General features: G+C 43.3%; 1 protein-coding gene across 3 annotated transcripts in view; it reads left to right on the top strand.

Moving 5' to 3' along the window:
• LOC110525740 (coronin-1C-A) overlaps positions 1 to 13,416 on the top strand; it is a 73,958-nt gene that overhangs the window by 11,271 nt on the left and 49,271 nt on the right. The window contains exons 1-2 of one of the 3 annotated variants that reach the window (XM_036979880.1): positions 9,536 to 9,689; positions 9,973 to 10,099. The exons of 1 other annotated variant lie outside the window; for it this stretch is intronic. The gene's annotated coding sequence lies outside the window, so the exon portion shown is untranslated. Of the gene's footprint in view, positions 1 to 9,532; positions 9,690 to 9,972; positions 10,100 to 13,416 lie in introns of those variants that run through there. One more of the 3 variants, XM_021606142.2, reaches the window with a different exon arrangement.

Raw genomic sequence — 13,416 nt, 5'->3', positions numbered from 1 at the left:
ATTGTAGTGTCGTCCGCAAACTTGATGATTGAGTTGGAGGCGTGCGTGGCCACGCAGTCGTGGGTGAACAGGGAGTACAGGAGAGGGCTCAGAACGCACCCTTGTGGGGCCCCAGTGTTGAGGATCCGCGGGGTGGAGATGTTGTTACCTACCCTCACCACCTGGGGGCGGCCCATCAGGAAGTCCAGTACCCAGTTGCACAGGGCGGGGTCGAGACCCAGGGTCTCGAGCTTGATGACGAGTTTGGAGGGTACTATGGTGTTAAATGGTGAGCTGTAGTCTGAACAGCATTCTCACATAGGTATTCCTCTTGTCCAGATGGGTTAGGGCAGTGTGCAGTGTGGTTGAGATTGCATCGTCTGTGGACCTATTTGGGCAGTAAGCAAATTGGAGTGGCTCTAGGGTGTCAGGTAGGGTGGAGGTGATATGGTCCTTGACTAGTCTCTCAAAGCACTTCATGATGACGGAAGTGAGTGCTACGGGGCGGTAGTCGTTTAGCTCAGTTACCTTAGCTTTCTTGGGAACAGGAACAATGGTGGCCCTCTTGAAGCATGTGGGAACAGCAGACTGGGATAAGGATTGATTGAATATGTCCGTAAACACACCAGCCAGCTGGTCTGCGCATGCTCTGAGGGCGCGGCTGGGGATGCCGTCTGGGCCTGCAGCCTTGCGAGGGTTAACACGTTTAAATGTTTTACTCGCGTCGGCTGCAGTGAAGGAGAGTCCGCAGGTTTTGGTAGCGGGCCGTGTCAGTGGCACTGTATTGTCTTCAAAGCGGGCAAAAAAGTTATTTAGTCTGCCTGGGAGCAAGACATCCTGGTCCGTGACTGGGCTGGTTTTCTTTTTGTAATCCGTGATTGACTGTAGACCCTGCCACATACCTCTTGTGTCTGAGCCGTTGAATTGCGACTCTACTTTGTCTCTATACTGACGCTTAGCTTGTTTGATTGCCTTGCGGAGGGAATAGTTACACTGTTTGTATTCGGTCATGCTTCCGGTCACCTTGCCCTGATTAAAAGCAGTGGTTCGTGCTTTCAGTTTCACGCGAATGCTGCCATCAATCCACGGTTTCTGGTTTGGGAATGTTTTAATCGTTGCTATGGGAACGACATCTTCAACGCACGTTCTAATGAACTCGCACACCGAATCAGCGTATTCGTCAATGTTGTTGTTCGCCTCAATGCAGAACATATCCCAGTCCACGTGATGGAAGCAGTCTTGGCGCGTGGAATCAGATTGGTCGGACCAGCGTTGAACAGACCTCAGCGCGGGAGCTTCTTGTTTTAGCTTCTGTCTGTAGGCAGGGAGCAACAAAATGGAGTCGTGGTCAGCTTTTCCGAAAGGAGGGCGGGGGAGGGCCTTATGCGTCGGGGAAGTTAGAATAGCAATGATCCAAGGTTTTAACAGAATTTTGGCCCATTTCTCCTGACAGAGCTGGTGTAACTGAGTCAGGTTTCTAGGCCTCCTTGCTCACACACGCTTTTTCAGTTCTGCCCACAAATTTTACATAGGGTTGAGGTTAGGGCTTTGTGATGGCCACTCCAATACCTTGACTTTGTTGTCCTTAAGCCATTTGCCACAACTTTGGAAGTATGCTAAGTGTGTCATTGTTCATTTGGAAGACCCATTTGTGACCAAGCTAACTTCCTGACTGATGTCTTGAGATATTGCTTCAATATAACCACAGAATTTTCCTCCCTCATGAAGCCATCTATTTTGTGAAGTGCACCAGTCCCTCCTGCAGCAATGCACCCCCCAAAACATGACGCTGCCACCCTCGTGCTTCACGGTTGAGATGGTGTTCTTTGGCTTGCAAGCCTCCCCCTTTTTCCTCCAAACATAACGATGGTCATTATGGCCAAACAGTTATATTTTTGTTTCATCAGACCAGAGGACCTTTCTCCATAAAGTACGATCTTTGTCCCCATGTGCAGTTGCAAACCGTAGTCTGGCTTTTTTATAGCGGTTTTGGAGCAGTGGCTTCTTCCTTGCTGAGTGGCCTTTCAGGTTATGTCGATATAGGACTTGTTTTACTGTGGATATGGATACTTTTGTATCTGTTTCCTCCAGCATCTTCACAAGGTCCTTTGCTGTTCTGGGATTGACTTGCACCTTTCGCACCACAGTACGCTCATCTCTAGGAGACCGAACGCGTCTCCTTCCTGAGCAGTATGACGGCTGCGTGGTCCCATGGTGTTGATACTTGCGTACTATTGTTTGTACAGATGAACGTGGTACCTTCAGGCGTTTTGGCTCTACAGTTATTTTTCTTATGCCTTGGCTGATTTATTTTGATTTTCCCATGATGTCAAGCAAATAGGCACTGAGATTGAAGGTAGGCCTTGACATACATCCACAGGTAAACCTCCAATTGACTAATGCTGTCAATTAGCCTATCAGAAGCTTCTAAAGCCATTACATCATTTTCTAGAATTTTCCAAGCTGTTTAAAGGCACAGTCAACTTAGTGTATGTCAACCTTTGACCCACTGGAATTGTGAGAGTGAATTTTAAGTGAAATAATCTGTCTGTAAACAATTGTTGGAAAATTACTTGTGTCAAAGTAGATGTACTAACCGACTTGCCAAAACTATAGGAGTGGTTGAAAAATGACTTTTAACCAAACTGTGTATGTAAACTTCCGACTTCAACTGTATATGCTGAGCTCTTGTTGGCTGCTTTTCCTTCACTCTGCGGTCCAACTAATCCCAAACCATCTCAATTGGGTTTAGGTTGGGTGATTGTGGAGGCCAGGTCATCTGATACAGCATTCCAGCACTCTCCTTCTTGGTCAAATAGCCCTTACACAGCCTAGAGGAGTGTTTTCGGTCATTATCCTGTTGAAAGACAAATGATAGTCCCACTAACCGCAAACCAGATGGGATGGCATATCGTTGTCGTAGCAATGCTGGTTAAGTGTGCCTTGAATTCAAGACACAGTGGTTGGAACCGATTTGGACTCATCGTATTTCTTGGCACAAGCAAGTCTATTCTTCTTATTGTTGACCTTTTACTAGTGGCTTCTTTGCAGCTATTCGCCCATCAAATCAAATGTTATTGGTCTCTTACACATGGTTTGCAGATGTTATTGCGAGTGTAGCGAAGTGCTTCTAGTTCTGACAGTGCAGCAATATCTAACAATTCCACAACTACCTAATACACACATCTAAGTAAATTTAATGGAATAAGAATATATAAATATATGGATGAGCAATGACAGAGCGGCATAGGCAAGATGCAATAGATGGTATAAAATAGTGTGTGTGTGTGTACACACACACAGTGGGGCAAAAAAGTATTTAGTCAGCCACCAATTGTGCAAGTTCTCCCACTTAAAAAGATGATAGAGGCCTGTAATTGTCATCATAGGTACACTTCAGCTATGACAAACAAAATGAGAAAAAAAATCCAGAAAATCACATTGTAGGATTTTTTATGAATTAATTTGCAAATTATGGTGGAAAATAAGTATTTGGTCACCTACAAACAAGCAAGATTTCTGGCTCTCACAGACCTGTAACTTCTTCTTTAAGAGGCTCCTCTGTCTTCCACTCGTTACCTGTATTAATGGCACTTGTTTGAACTTGTTATCAGTATAAAAGACACCTGTCCACAACCTCAAACAGTCACACTCCAACTCCACTATGGCCAAGACCAAAGAGCTGTCAAAGGACACCAGAAACAAAATTGTAGACCTGCTCCAGGCTGGTAAGACTGAATCTGCAATAGGTAAGCAGCTTGGTTTGAATAAATCAACTGTGGGAGCAATTATTAGGAAATGGAAGACTAATAAATAGGCCATGGTGGCAAAGTATTTACAAAATAGCAATTAAACACTGGAATGGTAGATGTGCAGAAGATGAATGTGCAAGTAAAGATACTGGGGTGCAAAGGAGCAAGATGGGATCGCAGTGGTGGGTGGTGCCTTACCTCATTTGCACACACTGTATATAGACTTTTTCTACTGTATTATTGACTGTTTGTTTATTCCATGTGTAAGTCATTGTCGAACTACTTTGCTTTATCTTGGCCAGGTTGCAGTTGTAAATGAGAACTTGTTCTCAACTAGCCTACCTGGTTAAATATATATATGTATATATGTTTTTTTAATACAGCCCAAAAGGATGCTCTCAATTGTGTATCTGTAAACATTTGTGAGGGTTTTAGGTGACAAGCCACATTGAAGAGGCGCTGTTCCGCTGCCTTCACCACACAGCCTGTGTGGGTGGACCATTTCAGTTTGTCTGTGATGTGTACGCCGAGGAATTTAACTTTCCACCTTCTCCACTGCTGTCCTGTGGATAGAGGGGTGCTCCTTCTGCGGTTTCCTGAAGTCCACGATCATCTCCTTTTGTTTTGTTGACATTGAGTGAGAGGTTGTTTTCCTGACACCGCACTCCGAGTGCTTTCACCTTCTCCCTGTAGGCTATCTCGCCATTGTAGGTAATCAAGTCCACTACTGTTGTGTCATCTGCAAACTTGATGATTGAGTTGGAGGCGTACATGGCCACGCAGTCATGGGTGAAAAGGGAGTACAGGAGGGGGCTGAGCACACACCCTTGTGGGGTCCCAGTGTTGAGGATCAGCGGGGTGGAGATCTTGTTTCCTACCTTCACCACCTGGGGGCGGCCCGTCAAAGTCCAGGACCCAGTTGCACAGGGCGGGGTCAAGACCCAGGGTCTCAAGCTTAATGATGAGTTTGGAGGGTACTATGGTGTTGAATGCTGAGCTGTAGTCAATGAACAGCATTCTTACATGGGTATTACTCTTGTCCAGATGGTATAGGGCAGAGTGATGGCGAATGCATTGTCTGTGGACCTATTGGGGCGGTAAGCAAATTGACGTGGGTCTAGGGTGACCGGTAAGGTGATATGATCCTTGACTAGTCTCTCAAAGCTCTTCATGATGACAGAAGTGAGTGCTACGGGGCGATAGTAATTTAGTTCAGTTACCTTTGCCTTCTTGGGTATAGGAACATTGGTGGCCATCTTCAAGCATGTGTGGACAGCAGACTGGGATAGGGATTGATTGAATATGTTCGTAAACACACCAGCCAGCTGGTCTGTGCATGCTCTGAGGACACAGCTAGGTACGCCGTCTGCAATGGCAGCCTTGCGAGGGTTAACATGTTTAAATGTCTTACTCGCCCTCCCGGGTGGCTCAGTGGTCTAGGGCACTGCATCGCAGCGCTAGCTGTGCCACCAGAGACTCTGGGTTCGCGCCCAGGCTCTGTCGCAGCCGGCCGCGAACGGGAGATCTGTGGACGGGAACGGGAGATCACGCTAACCAAGGTTGCCAGGTGCACGGTGTTTCCTCCGACACACTGGTGCGGCTGGCTTCCGGGTAAGATGCAGTGCGACTTGGTTGGGTTGTGTTTCGGAGGACGCATGGCTTTCGACCTTCGTCTCTCCCGAGCCCATACGGGAGTTGTAGCGATGACACAAGATAGTAATTACTAACAATTGGATACCACGAAATTGTGGAGAAAAGGGGTAAAAATAAATGTCTTACTCGTGTCGGCCACGGAGAAGGAGAGTCCCTGTTAGTGGGCCGCGTCGGTGGCACTGTATTATCCTCAAAGCAGGCAAAGAAAGTTTGTCTGGAAGCAAGACGTCGGTGTGCGTGACGTGGCTGGTTTTCCTTTTGGAGTATGTGATTGTCTGTAGATCCAGCCACATACGTCTTGTTGAATTGTGACTCCACATTGTCTCTATACTGACATTTCGCTTGTTTGATTGCTTTGCGGAGGGAATAACTACACTGTTTGTATTCAGTCATATTCCCATTCACCTTTCCATGAGTAAATGTGATGGGTCGCGCTTTCATTTTTGTGTGAATGCCGCCATCTATCCACGGTTTCTGGTTAGGCTAACTATTAGTCATAGTAGGTACAACAGCTCCAAAACACTTCCTTATAAACTCACTCACCAAATCAGCGTATACGTCAAAACATCTTGGTGTGGATTCCGGTTGGTCAGACCAGAGTTGAATATCCCTTGAAACGGGTACATCCTGTTAGAGTTTCTGCCTATAGGAAGGGAGGAACAAAATGGAGTCGTGGTCAGATTTGCAGAAAGGAGGGCCTTGTATGCATCGCAAAATTTAGAGTAGCAGTGATCCAGTGTTTTACCAGCGTGAGTACTACAGTCAATATGCTGATAGAATTTAGGTAGCCTAGTTCTCAAATTTGCTTTGTTAAAATCCTCAGCTACAATAAATGCAGCCTCGGGATGTATGGTTTCCAGTTTGCATAAAGTTCAGTGAAGTTCCTTGAGGAACATCAGGGTATCTGCTTGAGGGGGGATATGCACGGCTCTGACAATAACCAAGGAAAATTCCCTTGGTAGATAATAGGGTCAGCATTTGATTGTGAGGAATTATAGGTCAGGTGAACAAAAGGACTTGAGTTCCAGTATGTTGTTACAACTACATCATGAAACATACACCCCCGCCCTTCTTCTTCCCGGAGAGATGCTTATTCCTGCCGGTGCGACGCACAAAGAATCCAGGTGGCTGTACCGGCTCTGACAGCATATCACGAGAGCCATGTTTCTGTGAAACAGAGTATGTTACGATCCCTGATGTCTCTCTGGAAAGCAACCCTTGCCCTAATTTTGTCTACCTTTTTTATCTAGAGACTGGACATTAGCAAGTAATATACTCAGAAGTGGTGGGTGTTGTGCGCACCTCTGAAGTCTGACCAGAAGACCAATCCGTTTGCCTCTTCTCCGGCGGCGATGTTTTGGAATCAGTTCAAATGCCCTGGGTGGTTCGACAAAGGATCCGCTTCGGGAAAGTCGTATTCCTGGTCATAGTGCTGGTAAGTTGATGTCTCTCTGATATCCAATAGTTCTTCCCGGCTGTATGTGGGCTAACAATGTAAGAAATAATACATAAAAAAACAAAATTCTGAAAAGTTTGCTAAGGACTATTTTTTTATTTTATTTAACCTTTATTTAACCAGGCAAGTCAGTTAAGAACAAATTCTTATTTTCAATGACGGCCTAGGTGTCGGCTAGAGATGAGTTAATGAGTGGGTTAACTGCCTGTTCAGGGGCAGAACGACAGATTTGTACCTTGTGGGTTTGAACTTGCAACCTTCCGGTTACAGGTCCAACGCTCTAACCACTAGGCTACCCTGCCGCCCTAGAAGCGAGGCAGCCGTCTCTGTCTGTGGCTGTCTGGCATCTTAAGATGGCCTGATTTCACGCTGTCTCTTCTGAACAGTTGATGTAGAGATGTCTGTTACTTGTACTCTGAAGCATTTATTTGGGCTGCAATTTCTGAGGCTGGTAACTCTAATGAACTTATCCTCTGCAGCAGAGGTAACTCTGGGTCTTCCTTTTCTGTGGCGGTCCTCATGAGAGGCAGTTTCATCATAGCACTTGATGGCTTTTGCGACTGCATTTGAAGAAACTTTAAAAGTTCTAGAAATGTTCCCTATTGACTGATCTTCATGTCTTAAAGTAATGATGGACTGTTGTTTCTCTTTGCTTATTTGAGCTGTTCTTGCTATTTTACCAAATAGGCCTATCTTCTGTATACCACCCCTACCTTGTCACAACACAACTGATTGGCTCAAATGCATTAACGAAAGAAATTCCACAAGTTAACTTTTAACAAGGCACACCTGTTACTTGAAATACATTCCAGATGTCTACTTCATGAAGCTGGTTGAGAGAATGCCAAGATTGTGCAAAGCTGTCATCAAAGCAAAGGGTGGCTACTTTGAAGAATCTCAAATGTAAAACATTGATTTGTTTTACACTTTCCATGTGTGTTATTTCATAGTTTTGATGTATTCACTATTATTCTTCAATGTAGAAATTAGTAAAAGAAAGAAAAATCCTTGAATGAGCAGGTGTGTCCAAACTTTTAACTGGTACTGTATATAAATCATTTGTTTACATGTTTTTTTTACTTGTTATGCAATGTATCCCAATACCCACAGATCTACCTTCATCTAGTGGCCCTAAACAATGTGGCTCGGGTAAACATTTGGTGTGCTGATAGGATAAAGCTGCTATTTGTAATACTTGTAGAATGTGGCTTATTCTGCTAAATGTGGCTTTGTAAAATGATGCCATCTTGTGGCAATTAGAAAAAAAGTCATGAGGTCCATTATTTAAATAAATAATTGACAACTCTTTTTCTCCCCAATTTCGATCTTCAATTCATGATCTATTAAATCTAATAACTAAAATACCTGAAATAATATTTTGTCAACAGCTGCAGAGGTAGCAGTTATAGTAACACACCACACCATGTGTCTGGATGACATTTGCATAGCTGCAGTTCACCAACCACTCCCATGCCTTCAAATTGTTTAACGTCTGCCATTAAAAGAAAAGATAGAGGGGGGATTATGTCAATGGTTTTTGCTCCACAAGTTTCTGATTTTTGCAGGCGTTAACATTTATCACACTGAAACATTATACAGTATGCTGTATGTATGTATTGTAAACTGGGTGGTTCGAGCCGTGAATGTTGATTGGCTGAGAGCCGTGGTATATCAGACTGTATACCACGGGTATGACAATTTATTTTTACTGCTCTAATTACGTCGGTAAACAGTTTATAGTAGCAATAAGGCACCTCGGGGGTTTGTGATATATGGCCAATATACCACGGCTAAGGGCTGTATCCAGGCACTCCGCGTTGAGTATAAGAACAGCCCTTAGCCGTGGTACATTGGCCATATACCACACCCCCTCCCGCCTTACTGCTTAATTATACCAGACCCAGCTCTAACAATGATTGGTGGCTTTGGCTGTTGCTCACCTATAGAATACCACAGTATGAGTCATAATACCCATAAAACATAGCAGTCAAACAAGGAAATAGTTCCAATTGTTTTTACATCATACATTTTTCCCATATGGGAATTTATTAACACTTAAAATAAGGGCCGTGTTTCCTGGAGGCTTACACTGGAGTGACGTTTTGATAACTGTGTATCTCTCTAGGACAAAGTGACTTCAATTTATTTGCCTGTATTTACCCTCCAAAAATGAACTGCTAATTTGCTGATAATGTGGCTACCATAAAGAACTACATTTGTCATTATGATCTGGACGAGACTGGCGAATTGAGGCAAATGTAAGAGTCTCTGGATCAACTATCTAAAAACTAAATGTAATAATGAATTTTGTTACATTTCTTTACATGGACAATTATTTAACTGGCTTGTGCAAGTTTTAAATTGACACTACCATTTAGCAAAGGTGTCGGCTAGAGATGACGTGCAGGAGTTTGCATAAGGTCTACTTCGATACTAATTGTCAAATCTGAGAATAAAAAGAGCTGAATATATTGATAAAAGTCACCTTGTCCGAGAGAGATTTGATATTGTTATCAAAAACGTCATGCCAGGGTAAGCTTACACGAAGCACAGACCTTATGTTAGGTGTTCCTAAAATTCTCTAAGGGAAAAACGATTGGCCCTATTTCCAGTTTGACCGCTAGGTTTTATGGGTATTATGACACCACTGGGTGCTCTTGTCCAAAAATGCCTGGGCAAGCCATAACTGAGGCGGGGATAGGGGGCGGGCGGTGTATCCGGTGCAGCAGTGACAGGGGAAAAGAGAGCACTAGGCGAGTTGTCAGCGGCTTCAGCTGGATAAACGTCGGGAGTCCTATTTAAGATAATTCAACAGTCAGGGATATTTTTTTTTTACTTTGATCTGGAAGGTACGTCTTGTTGCTTTATGTTGACTAATATTGTATACACAGTTAGCGATATTCCTGCTTGGTTGATTGTATTCAACTGTGCCGTCTACGCTTTAGTTAAGTGACGTTAGCGAGGCAATTGCTTGGGTTCAGTTAAGAAAGCTAACGTTAGCTAGCTAGTACAATTAACATTGGCTAGCTGAATTAGGATCGCCACGTTTTCAACGTCAATGAGTTTGCTACCTAGCTAAGTTAGGTGATGTCTGCTAGTTAAGCTACCTTGTTTCTCTAATATTTATGATAGCCTCCATGCGGAATGAATGGCCAGTCCAGCAGCCAGTTGGGGTGGGGTATATTAGCCACGACAACGTCATCGTATCTGATGAACCAAACTAACCGGCGGTTCCACTAAAAAGAAGAGGATGAAGACGGTAATGTAATTTAGCGTCAAACTCAACGAAATTAGAGAATATTTAGGTAACTGGAAAGTCTTGATTCAGAGAGCTTCATTCAGCGTTCAACACGCAATGTAATTTGGGTGTGTTTGTAACAATTTTGAGTACAATCAATCAAATCAAAGTATTTTGTCCACCGATACAATAATTCCCTGACGGAAGCGCATTGTTCCCGCAGAAGTGTCGTTCATTTTTTAAGAACATAGTTGCAATGATTGCACCACTTTATTTTAAATAGTTCGAGGAATAGGCTAATAACGTTACGTTTAATTGTGACGGAGCTTTCTTGAGATGAGACTTGTCTTATGTTATGTCTGGAAAAATAATATTCTGTAATTCTAATTTGTTTGGTGTAGTCAGGAAGACCAAGGGAGAAGGAATAATGTACTAGCCAGTATAACGTTACTTGCAGCTGAATAATACTCTGCAAAAGGGACGGGGGGGGTCAAGGCAAAGCATAGCTGCGCTACCGACACCGCTATGTTTCAACGATCGATTGGGTCAAATTAAGTGGATGAAGATATATTTTATTGAGACCATAAAGACGTTATGATTTTGTATCTGATTTATCTGTATTTTTGTATCCCCATAAACATTCCTCTATTGCTTACCTTCTAGCAGCAGCGGGCGCGCGGTGATGGGTCACCATGAATGGCCATGTATAATGCCAACCTACTTGTGTGACTTGGCTAGATGTGTTGAACAGCCATAGCTTTTATCAGCATTTACACTTTTCAGTCTGTTAAGTAGCATTTTGACCTTTTAACAGGCCATTTAGATTTTTACTGGATTTTGGTTTTCAGAACAAAGTGACTTGCCTATAAATTATTAGCCTTCATCCCCCTCAACACACTTTTATTCAAATAGTTTTGTTCGTAAGTAGCTTGGGAGTTCCCTTCCTTTGGAGAGATTGAGTGTGAGTCGTGGGTGCAGGACTGGCCATTGCTAGCTGTCAGTCGGACCTGAGGGTCGCATGTTAACACCACGGTCATGTTTGGTCTGGATGTCAGGACACATGAACTTCGGGCTGGCTGGCCCCTCGGATCACACCGTCGTTTCCTTAGAAGTCTCTCCCCTGCCTCCTATAGCTCTGCTGGGAGAGGAAGTGGGTCAGAATGCAGAGGGAAATTAAGTGTGAGATGCAAGGAAGTGTTAGGCTACAGAGGATGCAGCAGGGAGAGGGGTACTGAATCCCAAATCACTCCCTTGCACTTCCATTTGCGCATTCATGTGCGCCTCCACCATAATGCACAAGTGTCCCAAAGCTGAGTGAGTGAACATTATCGAGGGTTATAATTAGACCCTCCGATAGCCTCTTCCGCCAAGCCATCAAGGCTGTAGGCTACAGAGCTAAGTGCTATCCCGGCATGCACTGCGATGTGGTTGGAGTTTAAGCAATTTGATACAAAAGAATGGAGAGGCGTGCCTAATAATGTCACATGCATTTGTTAAATCATAAAACAAGTATGACATTTTAATTAAAAGTGGAACATTAATTGCACCATTCAAGTAACGATGTGTCCCGAAGTTGATTGGTTTATTGATCCCCTTGCCACTCTCTGGAAGTCACCACCCTGTGAGTTCAGTCAGCAACACGTGACAACGAAGGGCCCTCTGAGAGATTTGGTAGGGGCGTGGGGGTGGTTTGAGATTCGTGGAGAGAGGACTCAATGTCGCCGACCCCACTAATACCCCTCTTCTCCATCCGCATTTGTATGAATGGATTCCAAGATGAAGGTCCTTAAGAAATTCATGAGAACACAACAAGAGCACACATTTTCAGGTAGCAATTCTGTCTATTGGTAACTTAGAATGCAAACCTCTGTTAATAACATGTTCTACATTAAGTTAGTGTCAGGTTCTCTGTGCAAGGTGCATCTGAGTCCACATCACCAAGGTGATGAGGTTATGCCTTCCTCCTGAGACGACAACTCTACAGGAAAATTAAATGATTAAACTTTTAAATAGGATTTTGATAACGATTGGGAGTACACATAAGCAACTAATTAAGCCTACAGCCCTACACATTACTTTTGGTGGTTTATTCAGCCAATTTCTTTCTGCCCTGTGGAGGTGTCAAATCATCATGCACAGTTCTTGCTGGTTGTTTATTTGTAGACTAACACAGATTTATTATATTCAGATGTTTTTTAAACCAAACGGGCATGTTTTATATACAGAAATACCACTTGTTCAAATAAACAGACTAGGCAACTTGTAAAAAAAAAAAAGCATAACAGACAAAAGGTGATTTAATCATGGATTTAAAGTACAAATATGATTTTTAAAGACATATTGTTTGTTTAGATTTGACTTTCAGAGATTTTGTACACAATGTTACTAAAGATTCAAAGATGGGATTATCACACCCAACACCATTAATGATTCAGTCATGATGCACTATGACAAACCGTTTTTATAACTCCTAACCCTCACACAGGTGCATGATAAATGTATCCCATCCAGTGATTAACATTAATAGCAGGAGTTTTACATAAGTGCTTAAAATAGGATGAAGACTGTCTCTTTGTTTGTTTAGGCACTTGGACCTTGGTGCTGTAAACATGACACATCATGGAAAGGTGTTGGCGTCTTGCCAATAGTATCCTCTTTTGTGGGACGCCAAGTTTAATGCTGCGTTTTTAGATGGTATTAGATAGACGGCGAACCAGATGTCATTGTTTTCATGAGCCCACGTGGTAAATGCCTTCGAGGCTGGCGGTGAATGCCGTCAGCCGGCACGGTAGATGGGACTTGCCGCCAGTTCAAATATTTCAACTTTTGCCATCTGCCATAACGATGTTTTCTACTGGATGTTGATTTGCACTGTTTGTTTACTGAAATCACCATAGCAATGCATACAGTTGTGCTGGCTTGCTTTTGCCGTCACCCTCTCTATTGCTTTCTTATCCCGCTATACAGACTGGTATGATGGTTTTTGCATCCCTCATCTAAACGCAGCATAATGGTCTTTTTGTCCCCTGCATTTCCTTTGCCCTCTTCTGTGTGCTGCCAAACCTGCTCTGAGATTTGTTGAACTTGAGGGTGACGCCAAGATAGCATGTGATGTGTCTAACTACAGTGTCTTCCTAAAGTATTCACACTCCCTGACTTTTTCCACATTTTGTTTTTACTGCCTGAATTTAAAATGGATCTTTTGTCACTGGTCTTCACACAATACCCCATCATGTAAAAGTGGAATTATGGTTTTTAGGTTTTTACAATTAAAAATGAAAAGCTGCAATGTTAAGTATTCAACCCCTAAATATGTTAAGAATACATTTTTCTTTAGT

The sequence above is a fragment of the Oncorhynchus mykiss genome, chromosome 6, assembly GCF_013265735.2.
Source record: "Oncorhynchus mykiss isolate Arlee chromosome 6, USDA_OmykA_1.1, whole genome shotgun sequence".
NCBI lineage: Eukaryota > Metazoa > Chordata > Actinopteri > Salmoniformes > Salmonidae > Oncorhynchus > Oncorhynchus mykiss.
Note: the sequence above shows the minus strand (reverse complement) of the source record. Positions and strands in the feature narration are given on the sequence as shown.